This window comes from Hemicordylus capensis, chromosome 1 (genome assembly GCF_027244095.1).
Source record: "Hemicordylus capensis ecotype Gifberg chromosome 1, rHemCap1.1.pri, whole genome shotgun sequence".
In the NCBI taxonomy this organism is placed as follows: domain Eukaryota; kingdom Metazoa; phylum Chordata; class Lepidosauria; order Squamata; family Cordylidae; genus Hemicordylus; species Hemicordylus capensis.
In genome coordinates this window covers 170,248,742-170,269,877 of record NC_069657.1, presented here as the reverse complement: position 1 = coordinate 170,269,877, position 21,136 = coordinate 170,248,742, and the positions used below count along the sequence as shown (strand labels likewise).

Sequence of the window (21,136 nt, the reverse complement as noted above, 5' to 3'; positions counted from 1 at the left end):
TGGCAGTGGCTTCTCCAAGGTTACAGGTAGGAGTCTCTCAGCCCAGTCTTGGAGACGCCAGAGAGGGAACTTGAGATCTTCTGCATGCAAGCATGCAGATGCTCTTCTCAGAGTGGGACCATGCCCTAAGGGGAATATCTTACAGTGCTTGCATGTAGTCTCCCATTCAAATGCAAACCAGGGTGGAGCCTGCTTAGCTACTGCTTGCTAATTCATGCTTGCTACCACAAGACCAGCTCTCCTTCCACAAACCCCTAGCCAGCCAGAAATCAAACCCTAGAAAATACTAGCCCAACAAATTTATCTTGTTTTCTCCATGTGGCAAATAATCGACACAGCTCTAGCTTCATTGTACTGAAATGAGACTGTTCACAAGAAGCAGAGCTGAAGAGTTAATGTGAATGACCTCAATCATTGCAGAATAAATGAAATATTACTAAATAAGTAGACACATTCCAAAGGCAAAATGTGCAGCAGAATGCCAATGACTGAGAACATAGGAGGGAAAGAACTAAAGATAATAATAGGATTCCCAGCCAGGACCCAAAGAAAATAAAAATCTAAGGAAGTCCCTGACACGTGAATCTAGAACAAATCTAGGAACATAGGAAACTGCCATATACTGAGTCAGACCCTTGGTCTATCTAGCTCAGTATTGTCTTCACAGACTGGCAGTGGCTTCTCCAAGGTTGCAGGCAAGAATCTCTCTCAGCCCTATCTTGGAGAAGCCAGGGAGAGAGCTTGAAACCTTCTGCTCTTCCCAGAGCAGCTCCATCCCCTGAGGGGAATATCTTACAGTGCCCACACTTCTAGTCTCCCATTCATATGCAACCAGGGCAGACCCTGCTTAGCTATGGGGACAAGTCATGCTTGCTACCACCAGACCAGCTCTCCTCTCCCCCTAAACAGGCACCACAACATTTCTGTGCAAAATGCTCAGTTGACAGTTCCACCAAAGACCCGGGAAGGGTCTCTCAGCAACATCTCTCCTGGTCCTGGCAAGTGCTCGGAACCAAAAATATGAATGCCCCTTAAAAGAGTCTGGTCTCTCTGCAACACATCTCTGTGCTCTGTTTAGCTTCTCACAGTCACTTGGCTAGCCAGAGACCATTTTTATCCAGGGGTGTTCCCTCCCAAAGTGCTCCATGGTGGCTGGTTTGCATTCACCACAGTGTCAGGCCCAGCCAGTACTGATTAGCCTGGGATGTAGGATTCATCCTCGGTCTCTCCTTGTCTGCCCACCCAACCTGAGACCGCTTGAACACCCGAAGCAGCCTGGACTGCTTTGAAGTCCGGAAGGGTTGGGTGCAAGGGGGAAAGTGTGGAGTGTGTGTTATATTTTTACCCAGTGGGGCCCCCTATAGCTGGAAGGTTTACCTCAGAGTGCAGTCAAGCAAAGAGCTGAAACACATTGATGTTTCTATTTTGTCTGGTGGACTGGACTGGCCCTCTCATGAGAAGGCTAACCCCCCTGGCCAGCAAGCCAGCACAAGGAGGAGTGTGTTGGGTCTTTCTCATTGCTTTGCCTGGGTCTACTAGCCTAGTGGCACCCTTGGTTACAGTGATCCAAACCCCAGGATCCTTTGCCTGCCTTAATACATATATTCCCTCCCAGGAAATCAATAAGATCTGTTCCTGGAGTACCAGATGAACAGGCCCGGCCCATCTATGGTCTTGCAACCAATGGCTTTCCCCAGGATTTTCAGGCATGTCCCTAAGTCTGCATCACCACTACCACCCTGCACCTTTGTGTACATTAAGACCAAAAAGAATATACTTCATTGATAACTTCTGAGAGCCCCAGGAATGGAGTTAGATTGGATGTTAGGTCAATGAAAGGGCTCCTTGCATGAGTTTCTATTCTCCTTTTATTTAAAGCATGCTGTCTTCAATGCCATTCCATCCCTTTAAATGCAGGAACGCGACATCCCTGTTGCCAAGCAGCGGCAGCAAGAGCAAGGAGACAGCAAAGGGCGGGGCATTAGCTCTGAGAGGAAGCCAGCAAGAAAAGCCATCCTAGAGTCGACACATTTCTGGGCTGCTCTGAGCCGACCTCTCTATGGTGGCGGGAGGAGCTTGTGCACAAAACCCTAGTTATAGTGGCGGCAGAATTCAGATGACACCATGCTGCTTTCTAACCTCAGTTTTCAGCAGTAAAATTCACTACAGACCAAGTGTTCAAATTCAGGTTGGGGAGTGAAAACAAAAGGTGAGAAAACCGTAACTTTATGCTTTCGGATGATCACAAATTCAAACCTCTGGCACGTTTTCCCGTGGTTTGGTGTTATGTGTGAATGGGGCCTTAGTCTGGATGTCCGTCACAGCTTTGTTGTGTGGAGCAAAATATCTTGTATTTCGAGTTAATATGTTATTATAATTATGTGGTTTTTATGTGTTCCTTACTAAAACTATAACAAAGTAGGTTGTGGGGAAACAGATATATGCCTCCTGTCTTCCAAGGTTTTGGCTAGCAAATGCAAAGGCATTAGGCAACTCACAAGCATAAAGCATTTTTGTTTTAGTAATGGACAGCCCCTAACTCCAACTCAGTTAGAATTTGGCTAAACAAACGGAGCTATTTTCCAACAATATCATATAATAGCCTGGTTAATTCTAAGCCCAACTTAGACCCCATTATGCTCCCAATGACATCATCAGGAACACAATGAAGTCTAAATCCTACCCCAGATCCCATAAGCCCCAACCCTCTTATTGAAGCTGCTGACGTGTTTGCTTTAGGGGCTGTAGTGATAGCAGGGAGGGAGATCTGAAACACTGCTACAGCCAGGGTCCCCACAGCAAATATAGGTTTCCCAGGGCACCTTATACCCTCAGTATAGATATCAGGTACCTGGGTAAATTCACATTTTCCAAGATCCCTAGTGCTTGGGAAGCTGCCATATCATCACTCAAGGTGCTGGGGAGCAGGGAGGAAAGACACTTTTCTGCTTCGCTGTTGCCAGTACTGCCTCAGCTACAGCAGCAGCAGCAGCAGCTTAGTAAGGGGGAGGGAGTGGGATGAACTCTTCTTGATATTAAAGTGAAATTACATCACTGGATTATGGTACAAGCCAGAGAAGTACCTTCAAGTGCACATATCTGGACCCTTTTCATTCTGGCTTTTGCCCTGGGTTTGGTACTGAAACTGCTTTGGCCACCCTGATGGATGACCTATGCCGGGAACTAGACAGGGGGAATGCATCCCTATTGGTTCTGCTGGACCTCTCAGCGGCATTTGATACCATCAACCATGGTATCCTTTTTGGATCACCTCTCAGGTATAGGAATCGGGGGTAGTGCATTGGAGTGGTTCCAGTCCTTTCTTGGGGGGAGGTTCCAGAAGGTGGAGCTTGGGGGACTTCTGCTCGACTCCTTGGCCTTTGGCCTATGGGGTCTCACAAGGTTCAGTATTGTCCCCTATGCTGTTTAACAACTACATGAAACTGCTGGGAGAGTCCATCAAGAGGTTTGGGCTGAGGAGGGCAGATCTGGCCACTGTTACCCATGCCTTAATCACATTGCGGCTAGATTACTGCAATGTGTTCTGTGTGGGTCTGCCCTTGAAAAATATTTGGAAGCTTCAGTTGGTGTAGAATGCAGCTGCCAGAGTTGTCTCTGGAACTGCATATTTGGAGCATATTACACCTATTCTGAAAGAGTTGCATTCTGGATCCAATTCAAAATGCTGGTTATTACCTTTAAAGGCCTTAACAGCTTGGGCCCTGGATACCTGAAGGACTGCCTGCTTCCAAGGGTTTCTGCCCACCCAACAAGATCATCAGGTGAGCTTTTGTTCTGTGTGCCAACATTGAGAGAAGCTAGATTGTCCTGCACATGGCACAGGGCCTTCTCTGTTGTTGCCCCCCAGACTCTGGGATGCTCTCCCAGTAAACATTCATTCTGTGACAACTGTGGCTGCTTTTAAAAAAACAACTAAATTTTTTTTTTATTTACTCAGGCTTTTACTTCCTAGAGCCTCCAGGTTTCCCAGCTTTCTTGCATTTATTTCTGTTTCTTGGTATTTTATGGTTTTAATGTTTGGTTGATTTTAAGGTTTTATATGTAATTTTTATGGCATTTTATTGTATTTTAATTTTTGTAAACCGCCTTGAGATGCATTATGAAAGATGGTATAAAAACTGAATAAATAAATAAATTGCAAGCATGCAAACTGTACATTCCAAACTGGGTAACTATAAATTTCAGCAACATCACAACTTATTTTTCAACATTTATAAAATATAATGTTATTGTATTAATATTAAGTTCAATTAAATAGCGAACGTGTTAGGCTACTACTGTGTAGGTCCTGACTGTTCTGCACTGATTTCTTGCTCGCCACCATTGTACCCTTATGCCCCCATCACCATAATATTTCTGACTATGGGCATGTTCACTTGGCATAGCTCTTTGCTCACATGAAGCAAAATAGTATCTAAATGCAGATTTTCCTCTCTCTTTTCCCCACCCCTTCACTCCTTTTCATTATGTGCTCTTATTACTATTATCCAGTTACTGATATGTGACATTGTCGTACGTATCACTGTAAATATCTAAGTACTCACTGAATAGAGTGTTAGAGGAGTGTATATTTTAAAAGATATGTCATGTGTCACAACATCTGAATAATACAGGGTTCTAGAATTGTGCAAAGAGCTTGTTTTCAAACAATAGATTACAGAGAGTTGGGCAGGCAAAGGTATAATGAATGATAATGAATTATATTGCCATGAATATTGTTACAAGCAAAAATACTGATTTAATGGCACTGAATAATATATGGAAAAGGCTTCAAAATATCAAAAAATGAATAATACAAAAAAAGGCTTCAATTGAAATATAGATCAACACAGTCAAAACAAATCAGTATCATGGCAAGAAGGGCGTATCAGTGCTGACCTTATGACAGTGTCCATATCAACATGTCGGCCAAAGTATTCCAGAGGGTGCAGCAAGAGTTGCACCCTCATGGAGAGGCTGTTGCAGAGCTCAGCCAAAGGCTTCTCCCGCAGCTCAACATGCGTAGAGAGAGAGGGGAAGCAATTTTGACTGCTCTCCCCTCCCTTCAAAAGTACTTTTTGGCTTCCAGAAATATGTCCCTGAGGGCTATGTGACCCTCAGGGAAATATTTTTGCAGGGCACAGAGAGCTTCTTGGGGAGGTGAGAGTATCAAAGATTGCTGTTTCCCCACTGCGCTGGTGCTGTTAGCTGGGAAGTTCTGCTAGGCTGCTCACTCACTGTACCAGGGCATCACTGCTTGGCATGTCAGCCATTGTCAATAAGGAACAGTCATACCAGATATACAGATTATATAATTGTAATGCAACAAAGATCTATTAGTTGGGCCAAGCTCAGAAGTGTAGCTAGGAGAGAGGGGGCCCATGTTCAACCCTCTCCCCAGCGGTCCCTCGGAGTGAGGGAGATAATGAAGAAAATAGGGAGGGGAGGACCTGGGGGACCCTCAGGGGCTGGGGCCCCGGGTTCTTTGAACCCATCTGCTCAATTATAGCCACAGCCACAATGTAACATTGTTACATTGGAACTTTCTGACTGGAACTCCCAATATGATTTTCTTGTAAATCCAGTCATGGCAGCCTTGAATTGGATTAGGGCTGTGATGCAAGACTGCTGGATGCCATAAGTGTGGCTTCCATACCTATCTACAGCTCTGGGGTGATTAAGGCTTGGGAGAAAGGAAAAGGGCTGAACGTCCAGAACCACAATTCCAGTCCAAACTGGCGGGGGTGGGTGGGGAGGACACACACAACTGTTTTTATGTTAACTTTGGGAGTTCTAATCACAGAGCTCTAGCATAACATGGAGTTTGGCCCTTTGTGTCTATATTAAGATGTCTATATTCCAATTCCTTACAAATGAGTAAGACAATAAAACATTGCAAAGTGCTTGTTAGAGCTCTTGCACTGAGATTAGTACAAATACATCTTATTTATTTATTATTTCTCTGTGTAAACTGCTCTGAGCCATTTTTGGAAGGGCGGTATAGAAATCGAATGAATTGAATCGAAATCGAATGAATGAATGAAATACTTGGGCAATCATCTTGCATAGCACTACAAAAAAATATTTGCGTGACTTACTTGATGCACTGCCACTTAATAAAATCACAATACACTTTACAGTGTCACAATGGCTACAATCCTAAGCACACTTACTTAAGAATAAGCCCTCTTGAACTCATTGGGACTTACTTCCATGTAAATATGTTTAGCACTGGGCTATAAGCTTCCTGATCCTTTCCTAGCACACCACCCTACTGAGTGGAAAGCTTTAATTCTGAATTTCCTTCTTTTGTGAATGCATGCATTAGTCCTATAGCTCTTCCAGCATTGTTTTCCATGTGTAGTATGCCTGGCAAAACTGATAAGAAAATTGTAAAGGTCAAGCCTAGATTAGGAAAATAAAATTCATTACCTCTGGGGTAATAATTGCTGGTGTGCCCATATATACTGGGAATATTTGGTAGACATGATCTTATTTATTTATTTATTTAGAGTATTTTTATACCGCCCTAACCCAAGGTCTCAGGGCGGTTCACAACAAATACTAAAAACAGTTTAAAACGAATAATAAACAATCAAAAGTTTAAAAGTTTAAAAAGTTAACAGCTAAAAAATTAAAAAGCTAAAAGGCCTGGGTAAAAAGGTAAGTCTTTAGACACTTTTTAAAAGCCGCTAGAGATGGGGAGACTCTTATTCCCATGAGAAGCGCATTCCAAAGTCTCGGGGTGACAACAGAGAAGGCCCATCCCTGGGTGGCCACCAAATGACATGAAGGTAGCCACAGACGAGCCTCCCCTGATATACATAGTGGACAATGGGGATCATGCAGAAGAAGACGCTCTCTTAAATACTGTGGGCCTAAGCTGTTTAGGGCTTTATAGATTATAACCAGCACTTTGTATTTTGCCCGGAAACTTTTCGGCATCCAGTGCAACTCCTGTAATATAGGAGTAATATGGTCTCTTCGAGATGACCCGGAGACCAACCTGGCTGCCGCATTTTGTACTAATTGTAGTTTCCGGACTACGTACAAAGGCAGCCCCACATACAGCCCATTGCAGTAATCAAGTCTGGAGGTTACCAGCAAGTGTACTACTGTTTTGAGATCATGAACCTCAAGAAACGGACGCAGCTGGCGTATCAACCAAAGCTGATAGAAAGCGCTTCTGGCCACTGCCTCAACCTGGGGAACCAGGGAAAGGTGTGGATCCAGAGGCACTCCCAAACTGCGTACCTGTTCCTTCTGAGGAAGTGTGAACCCATCTAGAACAGGTAGATCAATATCACTTCCCGAGTGATGACCACGCACAATAAGTACCTCTGTCTTGTCTGGATTCAGTCTCAGTTTGTTATCCCTCATCCAGCCCATTACTGCTTCCAAGCAGGCATTCAGGGAGGATATGCCTTCTGATGATGCTGACATGGAGAAATAGATTTGGGTGTCATCAGCATACTGATAACACCCAGCACCAAATCTCCGGATGATCTCTCCCAACGATTTCATGTAGATATTAAAAAGCATTGGAGACAGTATGGAGCCCTGAGGGACCCCATATAAAAGCTCAGATTTTGAAGAGCAACAGTCTCCAAGCGACACCATCTGGAATCTGCCAGAAAGGTAGGAGCGGAACCACTGCAAAGCAATGCCTCCCACCCCCTACACTCTCAGATGTTCCAGAAGGATACTATGGTCGATAGTATCGAAAGCCACCGAGAGATCCAAAAGGACCAACAGAGTCACACTTCCTCTGTCCATTCCCAATTGGAGATCATCCATCAGGCCGACCAAGGCAGTCTCCACACCATAGCCTGCCCGAAAACCAGTTTGAAATGGGTCTAAGACAGTTTCCTCCAAGACCTCCTGGAGCTGGGAGGCCACCACCCTCTCAATCACCTTGCCCAACCATGGGAGGTTGGAGACAGGCCTGTAGCTATTAAACTCCGAGGGGTCCAAGGCAGGCTTCTTAAGAATAGCTTAAAGGAGGCATCCTGCCCTCCCTTAAATGCTTAAAGGAGGCATCCTGCCCTTCCTCAGAGAGGTATTTATAATTGCCACCAGGCTCTCCACAACAGCCCCCTTGTCAGATAGTATAAGCCATGCTGGGCAAGGATCAAGCAGACAGGTGGTAGGACGCACCATTCCGAGCAGCTTGTCCATATCCTCAGGAGTCACAAACTGAAATTGATCCAGTCTAACCACACAAGAGGAGTTGCTGGATACCTCTGCATCTGACACTGCAATAACTCTGGAATCTAAATCTAGATTGACCCAAATATGAGAGACTTTGTCCACAAAATCTTCTAATCTTCTAGTAATCTTCTAATAATCTTCTAATAATCTTCTTCTATTATCATTATTATTATTAAAAAATCTAGTCAATAGATAGATTTTCCCCCATCTCAAACTTGAAAAAATTTCCCCATCTCAAACCTGAAATTTTCCCCCATTTTAATCAAACCTGAATATTATTTCTCATGACTAAAGATGGAAACAAAATAGTGACCTTCGGGTATGCTCCCCTCTGATGGAAAACTTGTATGGCTCATTTCCTGGGCATTGCAAGGAAAACTGGAGGTTTTGCACATGCCACTGAACTGCAAATAATTGGAATGATATGCCTGATGAGAGGCTATTCCTGTGAATAGCCAGGAAGCTTTAATTCAGTTCTGAATTGAACTATATGTCATACATTAGGAGGATAATTTGAGCCACAAAGGATTTGCACCCCTCAGTACTTGATAGATTATAGCTGTGACAGTCGCATTTTTGGAAAAGCTCCATTTTGCCCAAGAATTCTTATGGGGCAACATGAAACAAACAGTTAGCAGTTGCAAAATCTGTTGTACGTATTTTATAAACGCCAAGGCTCTTAGGCTGATCCTTTTGTCTTGAGATGCATGAGATTTTCAGACAGTTTGGATAGTTCTGTGACCATTTGAATTGACCTCCATAAATCCAGATTAGAGTTGTTCACATTTTATTATGCCAAATGTGCAGATGGAACAAAGCACAGTGGTCTAACACTCTGAACCTACCTTTACATCTTTACTTAGAAGTAAGTCCCACTGTGTTTAATGGGGGCTCCTCCCAGGTTAATGTGGATATAATTGCAGCCTTACAGTGCATACCTAATCATACTAGCTTGGGAGCAAGCCCCATTGATCTTAATTAGACTTCCTTCTGAGTAACATGCTTGAGATTGCAGTGCATGTGTCTTATACGGATCAGAATTGCTTGTAGCACCAGCTGGTTGAAATAACAGGAGTTGAATCGATTGGCTTCTCTACATACATGCCAAAATTTTCAGTATGAAATAGTTATCTGCTTGTTAAGATTTACAGCCTTCCCCCATACAGAGGGCTGAAGACAGGTAACGGGTTTTTTAAAATCCCATTAAAATAATGTGCTGTTTTCATCATTCACCCCTCTCCTAAATCAATCCTCCTTCCAAGCCCATAAGGTAAAGTGTGCCATCTGATTTCACTAATCTCAATTCTTCCAGTTTTTACTTGGGGAAACTGCCCCCAACAACAACAACAACAAAAATCCTTACCATACACACACACTCACAGAGGCTATAGCCATTCCCAACTTCTCCAACCCAATTTAATTCAATGGGACTGTCCCAGATAAGTGGGTATGGGATTGAATCCTTTACTCCCCTCGCCTAGAAAGTGTTCTGTGGACACCAATGATTAGAGAGCTGTGGCTGCTCCCAAACTCACAGACCCATCCTCTCTCCCGCAGGTTGTCCCTGCACTCTTAAAAACCAGGCGCAGGCCCTCATCTTCTGCTTAAACACAATGCAACCGTCCAGTTGACTGCCGTGCTCATCTACAATGACAGCTACGAGAATGGAAGCCTATGTCTGCATAGCTGCATTGCTAATTATTTGCCGTTTCCATTCAGCTCCCACCCCCCGCCGCCGCCCGCCCACTGACTGCCAGCCCAATATGAACTGGTGAGCTCATTGCCTCCCCTCCCTTCTCTTCCCACTTGCTCTGTTCCTCTCTTTGCCCCTCTGTTCCTCTCTATGGGCTCCTGCAGTTGCTCAGGCAGACAGCATTCCGTCGCCAGGCAACTCTTAGAAAAAGAAGCAGAGACTTCTGGCTGCACGGACAGAGCAGACCCCTCTGCTCCAGCGATGCTGTGGCCTAATTTTGCTCTTCCCCCCCATGAACTGGGTACAAAAGGGATCTTCTGTAATGTGGCTAGTGTGGAGCTTGTAATGGTTTTGCATTATTACGTGGCTGTTGGCCTTGCTTTTCTCTCCCTGTCCTCCTGAGTGGTGCATCTCATTCCAACCCAAGGCCCCCCGAAGTCACGCACACCTAATCCGCTTGCCTGAATCTGGAATTGCTCACAGTGCCCTGCAAATTACTGCCAATTTTCTGGTAACAGTTGGCTGAAGTTAAGGGACGTACAAAGATCTGTCATTAAGCTTTCTCTTAACCCTTAATAAGGAGGGCTCTGCACATTTTTTTTTTAAATTGAAATTATTTTGTTTCCCCATCTGCTGCTTCATTTATTGGTTTATCATTATGTAGCTAACCTAGAATGAAACCCTCTTCTTCTTTGGTAAGCAGCAGATCTGAAGATCCCCTAACCTTCCATTTAGAAATGGGTTCCAATTTTGTAAAGTGTAGGGATAAATTGCTGATGATTTTCCGGTTTGAATACCATCCCTGACACCTTGAAGAAGGTGATTTTGATGTGGGAAATGGCCTGTGGGGAAATTGTTACACATCCCCTCTAATCCATAGCCCCATGACTGCATTTCAGTTTTAGAAAAAGTCAGACTATTCATACATTTCCTCTAGCTTGGCCCTTCCTTGCAGGTAAATTTGCATAGATTGCAGTCTAAAATGGTTTATAATTGTTATATCCATTAATGAGTTTGTAAAGAGTAAGATAGGTGCTGCTTATATGGTAAAAATATTATATATATATATATATATATATATATATATATATATATATAGTTATAAATATAAAAAATATAAAATTGTTAAATCCATTAATGAGTTTGTAAAGAGTAAGATAGGTGTAAAGAGTAACGTGTGCATTACTCTTTGTATTGTAAAGAGTAATGTGTGCATAAAATATGTGATTTTTGCATATATTGTACACCCATGCATCTTGTTTAGTTTAGCTCTAAATTCCATTTAATGAAATAAGACTTCCCAGTAAACACACAGAGTTGAGCACTTGAGAATATAATCCTACTCCTGGATGACAACAACAACAACAACAAAATCAATAGAGACTTTAAGCACACAATTGTAGCTGACATTTGAAAAACATTTTACCAGCTTTATCCTGTTTATCCTTGCCACTATCCTATGGAGTAGTTCACTTTTATTCCCATTCTACCGGTGGGAATAGTGGTATAGCAGAAAAATGGTAACCTACTGGAGTTCACACAGTGCCTGAACTTGTGTATACACAACTGGTGCAGCATAGTGACTGCTTCCCCATTACTGGTGAGATCTAGATGATGGAATCATGTGGGAAACTTCCATAACAATGCCACTTATTAGGGATGTGCACGGAACCGGTTTGGAGGCCCTTTATGGACCTCCGAACCAGTTCAAAAGCCCAGCAGTTCGGCCCGTTCAAAGGTGGGGGAATGACTTTAAGGACTGGGGAGAGTGCTCTTAACCACACTCCTCCCCACTCCAGTCACGTTTTCCCTGTCGGCACTGTCATTAAAATCGGTCCTGCGGGGCGGCAGTCTACCTCCTTGCTGCCCCAGTACATCACGGACTGGAAGTGGCCACTGAGCATGCGCACATTGTGACGTGTGCATGTGCAGTAGACACTTCCAGTCTGCAATGTACCGGGCCAGCAAGGAGATACGCTACCGCCCCGTAGGACCGATTTTAATGACAGCGCCGGTGGGGAAAATGTGGTGCAGTGAGTGGGGTTAAAAGCACCCTCCCCTTCAAACCAGCAGTCGCTGGTTCCGTACACATCTCTACCACTTATCCCCTAAGGAGCTGCAGAACTGATCAACTAGATACAGAGGCAATTCTCAAGGTGCAAGTAGTGTCCCTATGAATATGCTTGCAAGCTCCACCCCATGCTTTGAAGCCCCCCTCACCTCATCTGTCCCTGGTTAAAGCATCTGTCTGCAGAGATAAACACTGTTCTCATGAAAATATTCTTCCCCTGATCAGAAGACCGGGATGCCACAGCATTCTATCACGAGAAGAGTCCCTCCACAAGTACAGTGTTGGCCTCTATAGACAAGCGCTGTGACTGTGGACAATGAGGGGGGCTTCAGAGAGTGGGCGGTGGGCTTTCAAGCATGCTCTTGGGGATACTGTACATGAGTACCGCATCCTCAGTTTTTATTACACCTGAACAGGGATAATCACTCCCTTTGTTTTCAAATGAGGCATTCTGCGTGAGGACATATGGGCCACCAAAACAGGAGGAGGGCAGGGTAGGAGATGACCCCCACTGACAGGGGGATGCCTAATTAGTCAGTTTTGAAAACATTTATGGCCTTTCCCCAACCCTCAAAAACCACTTGGTATATGAACCTCCCTCATGTTCCCAACAAATTTTGACAGCAGGGAGCAGCTCAGAGGCACAAATCCTCAGATAGCCAGTGTGGGGAGTTAGGCCAGTGTGTGTGTGTGCACACAGCAGGGGAGACTGGTGCTCAGGCAGGCTCTTCAAATGCCATGTGTCTTACAAGCCCATCTCCACACACAAAGGAAGGGGACAGACTCCTTATAGATTAGCTGCATGGAGAACAGAATTTGTCTCAGAGGATGCTTTAATTGGTAACAGCATTCCTTTTTGCTGGTGAAAAGAATCTTGAGGGGAGAGAATTTTTCTTGGAGGATGCACACTCTGTTCTATAATGTTTCCATATGAATTGCCTTCCCACCTGCTATTTACTCTATTGGAGAAAACATACTTGTACCCATGTATTTTCCCCAACGGGGAAAAGAGCAGTTTGGCAAAGGAGACGATTGAAATCTGGAAGATGGCACGGGAGAAGAGAGAAGGCCTGCACAACATAAGGCCCGAGGGCCAACTCCAGCCCACGAGGGCTTTTTTGCTGGCTTACAGCAGGAACATCCTGCAGCAGGAAAGTCAGGCAGCAATTGCCATATCTAGGCAGGTCAAGTGTGGCAGGAAGCACCCTGTGAGAACAGGCAAGGTGAAGTCAAACAAGCAGGAGGTTAGGAACCAGAGATCAGTCCAACAGGGGCATAGGCATGCAAGTCACTCAGAGTCAAAACAGGCAAAGGGACAGAAGCCAGAGATCAGTCAAGTAGGGGCAGACAAGGCTGAAATCCAAAAAGAAGCAAAGGGTCAGAACAGCCAGGGAGATCAGGAGCAGACTCAAGGCAGCACACATCCACAACAAAGTTGCTTCAGAAAATGGTAGCAAACTGAGGCCTTAAATACAGAGCCAGCCCTGCAGCCCCACCCAAGCCTGGAATGTCTTAAAGGGGCTGCACCCTACTTCTTAAGCACTGGCTGCATGGGTGGCTGCTGGTGGGCATTGTGATGCTTCAGGTTCATCCTCCGACTCAGAGGACACAGGCAAGGGTGTGTTGAGGGGGTCAGCAGGTGCTGGCATTTCCACTTGTGCGGGTGAGGGCTCCTTGAAGCTTCCCTCATCCTATGAGTCATCTAGGTCAGAGTCAGGCTCAGAGCTTCACAACCACTTCACCTTGAGATTTTCCTGGCGTCATGACCCCTTCATCCTGGAACTCCTCCGTGTCAGACTTGGGGAGCCATGAAGAGCTCTTGGCCTGACCTGTGACCAGCAACAGCAGATCAATGTATTTGTTGGCTTGAGACCAGAAGTTTTTCATCCAGCTTACTAGTCCCACCCTTGGACCCAAGCCCACTGACACCATCCCTCGTTCCCCTTGCCTTTCCTCCTGACTCCAGCCCCCTGCCCCTTTGCTTTTATTTATTTTTTTCATAATTAATTTTATTGTAATAAAGTGCTGAATGTTTATCTCTCCCCCTGCGCACCAAGTCATGGTTGTTTCCAGCCCACCAGGTTGTTACTCGCCCATGGCTTCATGCTGCGGGGTAAATGTTGAGCGAAACCACTTCGAAATACACTTGCGGCATTGAGGGAAGCAGCCCCTCCCCTCTGCTATTGGGTTTGCTTTTGATGCAAGTTCACATGGCATGCCGCTGTGTTTTCCTTCTAGCCAATGTGCGGGGGGGTGGGGGGGAGACTACTAAAGAGCTAGATCTGCATTTGTAAAGAGAGTATCCCTCTTATAATGCTAATTATTCTACGTCAGTGCCTCTCCAGCGTTTTTAGAAAAAGTCGCTTAAAATCAGTATTTTAAAAACCTGGAAATACACCAAGATACACTAGAATTCGCAAAACAAAGCCCAATTTATGTGTGGGATGGGTCCAAGGATCTCGAAGGGACTTTGGGGTAAGTTTGGTTGGTGTGTGAATGTATATACACTCTCCCAAAGGAGATTCGGGGTAGACGCCCTGTGTGTAAAGCCTCCAGGACATTTGAGTTGTGCACCCCTGCGTTAAACCCTCCTCTCCCTCACTGGAAATATCCTGCTCCAATTCGCCCCACATCATAGTCCTTGTGGCTGCTTTCCAAAGAGACAAGAGATTTCCAGTGTTTCATCTAGCTTGGTCCTAACATCATAACATGAAACATACAGCGGGAGGAAAATATCAGTCTTGTTTACAGTCCTAAAGTGGGAAACCCCATACACCTTCAACAGTTGCAGCTGTTTCTTTCACAAGTCATTTCGATGCGACATTTCGATGCTTCTCTATTTAACAGTTTCATGCTATACTTTAATAACAAAAGCAGAAACTGGGTTACTAGAACAATACAAAGCTCCCCCTGGGTAGAAGTTGCAACAGATTTTTGTATATATTCCATTGGCCCTCCTACCAGTTTAAGAGAACTCTGCAAAGTCAGTCCGCTGCCAGCCGGCAACAAGTGAAATAATATGCCAGTTCTTTGCACTGTGTACACACAGCTGTCTTCAAAGGGAAATGGACTAATCCTAGTGTATTTCCTCTCCTCAACTGACTAAAGAAGAGCCTCAGGACTTAGAGAAAAACTGAGTCCTATTTGTTCATTTCCCTGCATCTCCAGGCTTCTTGCTGCTGAAAAAGGAAACAACAAAGCGGGCAGGATTCTCGTCAATTTCCTTCTGCCAATAGACTAGAGGCTGTTTTCAGTCCTTGGCTACACCTGTACCAGCTACAGAGTTCAAGGATGTTGTCTTTTATGCACAAGCACATATTCCTGCTTGTAGTGGCTGATGTGTTCATGAACCTTTCTGGGCAGGAAAATACAGTAGAAACAATGGTTCAAAATGTCATTTGCTGGGACTTGACATACTGCATTGGTTCTCTGAAAGTTATCAAAAATAATGAATAAAAATGGCAGAAAAGTAAAGTAAGCAAGGTATAGACAGAAAACAAAAACATAAACTTCCATTTGTTTGTGCATATGGGTGTTTAAACAATGTAGCAAGGACCAACACCATGGAAAGAAGAAAAAGGAAAAGATCAGTTCAATTCCTCTTGAGTCTCATTCCTTGGATCTCATTTCATTCCTCTTGAGACATTCACACAATCAAAAAACTGTGTTCTACCCAGGTTTCAGAGCTGTGTGTGCTCTCAATTTTTGGTTGCGTAGAAGCAAAGTTCTAAATAGAGATATATTATTTTTATATCTAATATTTATACTTTTAATTTGTATTTTAATTGTGCATTATTTTAATTATACTGTAAACGGCTTTGTGTTTATTTTAATGATAAGCAGTATAGAAATGGATCAATACATAAATAAAATAAATAACACCAGGATACCAGGTGGCAAATAAGAGCTGACCTCATGGTGACATCAGAGATGGAGAACAAAGTCCTCTCATTTCCCTTACTCTGGATGTCTGGGAAGTGTGCTGAAGCCAGTGGGCCAGCCCTCCTTTTCTTGCTGCACTGTACTTACTGGAGGGCAGTGCAACTGCCAGCTCAGTGGAATCAGACAGAAAGCATCAGCCCATTGCCTTGACCATGGTAATGTGTAACCTCTTCCTTACCCCCATCCCACTTTCAGAGTAAGGGCAGCGAGAGAACTTTGTTTCCTGCCACTGATGTTCCAACTGGGTCACCTTTTACACCCATCCCGGCAATGCATCCGAGCCGGCCATTAGAGACAAGGATGAGCCCCTCCTGCTGCATGTGGGTTAGCTGAGTTTGTCTGAGCTGTCCCCTCACAGGTGATCTAGATACCACATTAATTTGTTGTTTTGAGATCTCATGTGAGGGGGTGGTTTGAATAAAGGACATACCCTGTAAGAGACCAGGAAGAGGGAGAGCAAGACATATCACATTCATGGGATAGTAGCCAGCTCAAACCTATAATCCAAACCTGCTCTATTCCCTTTTAGAGTATTACCCCAAAAGAGAGCCAGCGTGGTGTAGTGGTTAGAGTGCTGGACTAGGACCAGGGAGACCCGAGTTCAAATCCCCATTCAGTCATGATGCTAGCTGGGTGACTCTGGGCCAGTCACTTCTCTCTCAGCCTAACCTTCTTCACAGGGTTGTTGTGAGGAGAAACTCAAGTATGTAGTACACCACTCTGGGCTCCTTGGAGGAACAGCGGGATATAAATGTAAAAATAAATCATCATCATCATCATCAATCATCATCATCACCCAAAAGGGGAACACTTCTTATGGGAAGTGGAGATGTTTGCAACAACAAAGAACAGAACAAAACAAAACAAAACAAAAACATCTCTTAACACTTTCTGCAGTGATTATTATTACCACGCTGTTTCCCTGCCTCTGCTATGAAATGAGTCGCCACATTCCATCCTATAAGGGAAGGTAGTCTTGTGGCCTCTGCACTGACAGGCAGAGAGAAGCTTCAGGAAGCAAGACATCAGGCAGGGCTTGAATTACAGGGGGGAAGTTAAGGGGATCCTTAATCAAATCAAAGCCCTGAACGGCTTCGGTCTGAGTTATCTTAGAGAGTGCCTCCTTCTGCATGATCCCCCCGCCACCGCATGTTAAGGTCATCTGAGGAGGTCCATCTCCAGTTACCACTGGTTCGTTTGGTGGCGGCTCAGAGGCGGGCCGTCTCTGTAGCTGCTCCTGGGCTATGGAATGCACTCCCAGCAGAAATCCGTAATTTGAATTCATTACTGTCTTTCAGGAGAGCCCTTAAAACCTGTCTGTTTGGCCTGGACTTCCAGGGATTTTTAAACTGCTGTAAACTGTTTTAAATTGTTTTAAATGGTTGCCCTGGTTTTCCAGGGGGTTTTTTTAGCTGTTTGAATGTTTAATTAGTTTTATTCTGTTTTTACAGTTTTGTTTTTAATTGCTAACTGGTTTTAATTGTTTTTATTCTGTTGTTAACCGCCCTGAGCCATTTCGGAAGGGTGGTATATAAATTGAATACATACATACATACATACATACATAATCAACAAGTCCCACCTCCCTGACTCAGAGGCGTAACTAGGGAAAACGGCGCCCGGGGCAAGCACTGAAATGGCGCCCCCCCACGTCCCCAACATACTACATTATACTTAGGTTTTTCCTCACAAGCGCCCACTGCCGCCGCCATGCCAGGCCACTGACTGGCCGCCAGGCTCCAGCAAAGCAATGGGGGGGGTGCGGGGGCGCGGAAGGGACCATTCGTGGGGGAGGGGGCACTGATGTGCTCCCTTGACTGCTGCAGCGCTGCTGCACTGAGCAGGAAACATTTGTATTAACAAAAAAATTTTAAAAAATCAAAAAAAAAATTTTTGTCATGGCGGCGCCCCCCATGTGACCAGAAAAGATGGCGCCCGGGGCACGTGCCCCCCCTGCCCCCCGATAGTTACGCCTCTGCCCTGACTCCCTCCAGTTTTAACCAAATCATGCCCTGCCAGCCTCCTAAGAGAATCATCCAGATATAGGGCGGTAGCTAGGGGAGAGGGGACCGTTGGGCCTTCTCTCCAGTGGCCCCTCAGAGTGAGAAAGATAATGAAGAAAATAGGGAGGGGTGGAGCTGGGGGCCCCTCAGGAGCTGGGGGACCCCGGTTCTTTGAACCCTTTCGCTCAATTATAGCTACACCCATCTGCTCAGTTATAGCTACTGGATTCCAGAAGGTAAGAGAACCAGGCTCCCATGTCTCCTTCCCTAGTAATTCAAGCAGTGCCATCATGCTGTTTGTACTAGTGCAGCAGCACTAAAAGGGAACTCGGTTAGGGAAAAGGTGAGAGAACAAGCCTCTTCTGCTGTTTTAGCATTCTCCAAATATATTAGAAGCTGGAATATTTTCAGAATAATGACATTGTAAAAGCTACATTCCTCTCTTTGGGTGTACTTGTCAAGTGTCCCAAGGTCCCTATGGCTCCTTGAATTTGCATGGTGGGAATCTAGGCCTGAACTTAAATATACCATATCAAAACCTGATATCTTGCATATTGAATTGGCTTCAACAGCTGCTGTTCTCTGTCCTGCATTTAGGGTCCATGGACCTAACTTTGAGGTGGACACTGAGACATTTCTGTGAAATGAAGCCACTCAGTCTGCTACAGAAGCCCACGTCCCTATGAAGCCACTCAGTCTGCTACAGAAGCCCACGTCCCTTTGAATAGACTGAAAGATAAGGAAGGCAGGGAAAGGGCAGGGAGTAACCTGTGCCACATTTACATTCTTCCCTGTAAAGTCTCCAGTGACCCAGCCCTTCCTTTTGCTACAGTCAATGGGGGTTCTGTGGAAGAAGTCAGTCAAGACTTCTAGATAACATCAAAAGACAAATAAGCATGAGAAACAAAGGTTTCTTAGATTTCCACAACTCGACCAGGGTATTTAGCCTTTTCTTCTTTTTCAGCAAGGCTTGAAATAGCACTTAAGTTTTAAAATTATTTTAACTTCCCATATATATCTTTTTCCCCCAATTCTTTCTTTCTCCCCCCCCCCCCTTTCTTTCTTTCTTTTTTTGCAGACTTCATTTCTTGCCAGAGAATTTGCTTTCTCAGGCTCATGCTACATGTTAGGGGAAGCTGCATGAGTGCCACTAACCAGTATCTCCCCAGCAATATATATTTGGGGGAGAAGTATGATGAAATGTCATTACATATTCCTATTCATTCCCCATCCCAGTCCCAAATAATGGAGCTGTTTGTACTATGTAGTTTGTGCCTCATTCACTTTATTGAGATCACAATGGATCCTCTACTGTTTCTTGGGATGTCCTGCCCAATTACAACAGAACAAAGACGTTGATCATAAAATAGCCAAGGAAAAGTCACAATGTATACAACTGCAAAATGTTGTAAGTTGTTGTCATTTCTTCTGCTGAGGAGTCCTCTCTGTTCTTCCTCTTTTGCTTCTGATATAGGTATTGTTGGCCAGTCATGCAAAAGGCAAGGTTATCCTTGGTTCCTCCATTCTTCCTAGATGGTCTTGACCCTGGTTTGCCCATCCTGGTCCTCTAAGGACCTAGCAACATCTTCCCCTACCAGAGTGCAGTAGAGATTTCCCTTGTGGTTTATCCCAACTCATTACCTGGCAGAGGGATCTTTTCCTGCATATAGATACTTTTCCTCCAAAGGAGAACTTGAACCCTGTGGGCCTCTGGGTTTGCACCCCCTCCCCGGGAGCTGTCTTCCTTTTATTATATGTAATGGTAAAAGGGGATTCAAACCCGAGTGTTCTGTGGTTCCTGGCAGGTCTCTGTTTTTGACTTCTTGTTGCCTGCACCACCACCAGTTGCTCATACCAAGAAAAGCGCTGAGGCATCATTGTGTCTGACATGGTACATGTTGCGTTGGAATTGAGGTAATGGTGCAGGGATATTGCCCTGTCAGCACAAACGGTCTGGTTCTTTCATGGACCACCTGAGGGCATTGTCAGCATGCTGCCCTGTGACTGGTGTTGCCATGAGTCCTGGAGAACTGACTGGCAGAATTTCACCTTTCTGGGATTATTTACAGCTCTTGTTTTCTGCTCCTGTCTTGTGCTGAGTGAGTATAGGATTGCAGCTACATTATAGCCCTATTTAGACATTTGGAGAAAGGAATGCAGCCCGCCCACCCCATGTCTCTTGTACAGCATTCCTGAGAATGCCCAAAGTTCCTGACCCCTGCAATGGCATGTCAAGAAGCATCATCCTCACTGTACTGCTTAGTTATGACATTTGTCTGTAGAGACAAACTCTGTGTAATCACACTTTAGTGATCAGCAAGCTGGACAACCCAGTTCTGCAATCATGGAAATGGCCACAATCATGCTTTACAATATTTGCCTCTTCAGACAAATGCCATACTGTGAGGCAAGTACCATACTAAAGATTAGGCTTCCAGGTGCATCAGCACTGGGGGTGGGACTTCCAAGCACCCTCAGGAACACTGCACATGAGTACAAAGTTTCTCTCTCCGCCTTGTCTGAACAGGGCTTAGGCCCGTGTTGTAGTGGTAATAGGAGCATTGCTCTGCGGGATTGCTCTGCTCACTATTTTCCCTGCTTGTTCTCTATGTTGGGAATGGGGTGATAGCTCAATGGCAGAGCATCTGCTCGGCATGCAGAAGGTCCCAGTTTCAATCCCTGCCATCTCCAGATAGGGCTGGCTGGAAGGTTGGAGAGCCAATGCCAGTCAATGCAGACAATACTGAGCTATATGGACCAATGGTCTGACTTGGCAGGTTCCTGTGTTCCTTTGTTAAATATATAACTCAAGAAATGTGAACTACAGGTTTAAACGTGCATTTTTAAGGGGGAAATGGCTAAACAAAGACCTAATCAATCACAGTCAGAACCTTATAAAAAGAGCAAATAACAAATCAGTGCCCACTGCAGGAATGAATTTATGTGAAATGATGAATCAAATTCTGAACCATGCTATGTAAAATAAATGCAGCAATTGTAAAAAGTGACTAAGCAACAGTGAGAAACAGCACACACAGAACATTGCTTCTAACAATTTCTGCCTCGGTTGCACAGTTTTAAACGCAGCCTGAGCTAAAGGTCACTGTTGAGAAAGAAGAATAACCTTGAAGCCATTTCAAAGGCTAAGGGGATGCTGAGCTAAAGAGGCCTTTCGAATGACATTATGCCACCCTTTGCTGTTTGGAAAAACAGAAT

General features: G+C 44.7%; 1 protein-coding gene across 1 annotated transcript in view; it reads left to right on the top strand.

Moving 5' to 3' along the window:
* The first annotated feature begins 2,145 nt into the window (after nucleotides 1–2,145).
* The window catches only part of DARS1 (aspartyl-tRNA synthetase 1), a 137,185-nt gene continuing 118,194 nt past the window's right edge, over nucleotides 2,146–21,136 (top strand). Inside the window, exon 1 of the mRNA XM_053259634.1 lies at nucleotides 2,146–2,209. The gene's annotated coding sequence lies outside the window, so the exon portion shown is untranslated. The remainder of the gene's footprint in view (nucleotides 2,210–21,136) is intronic.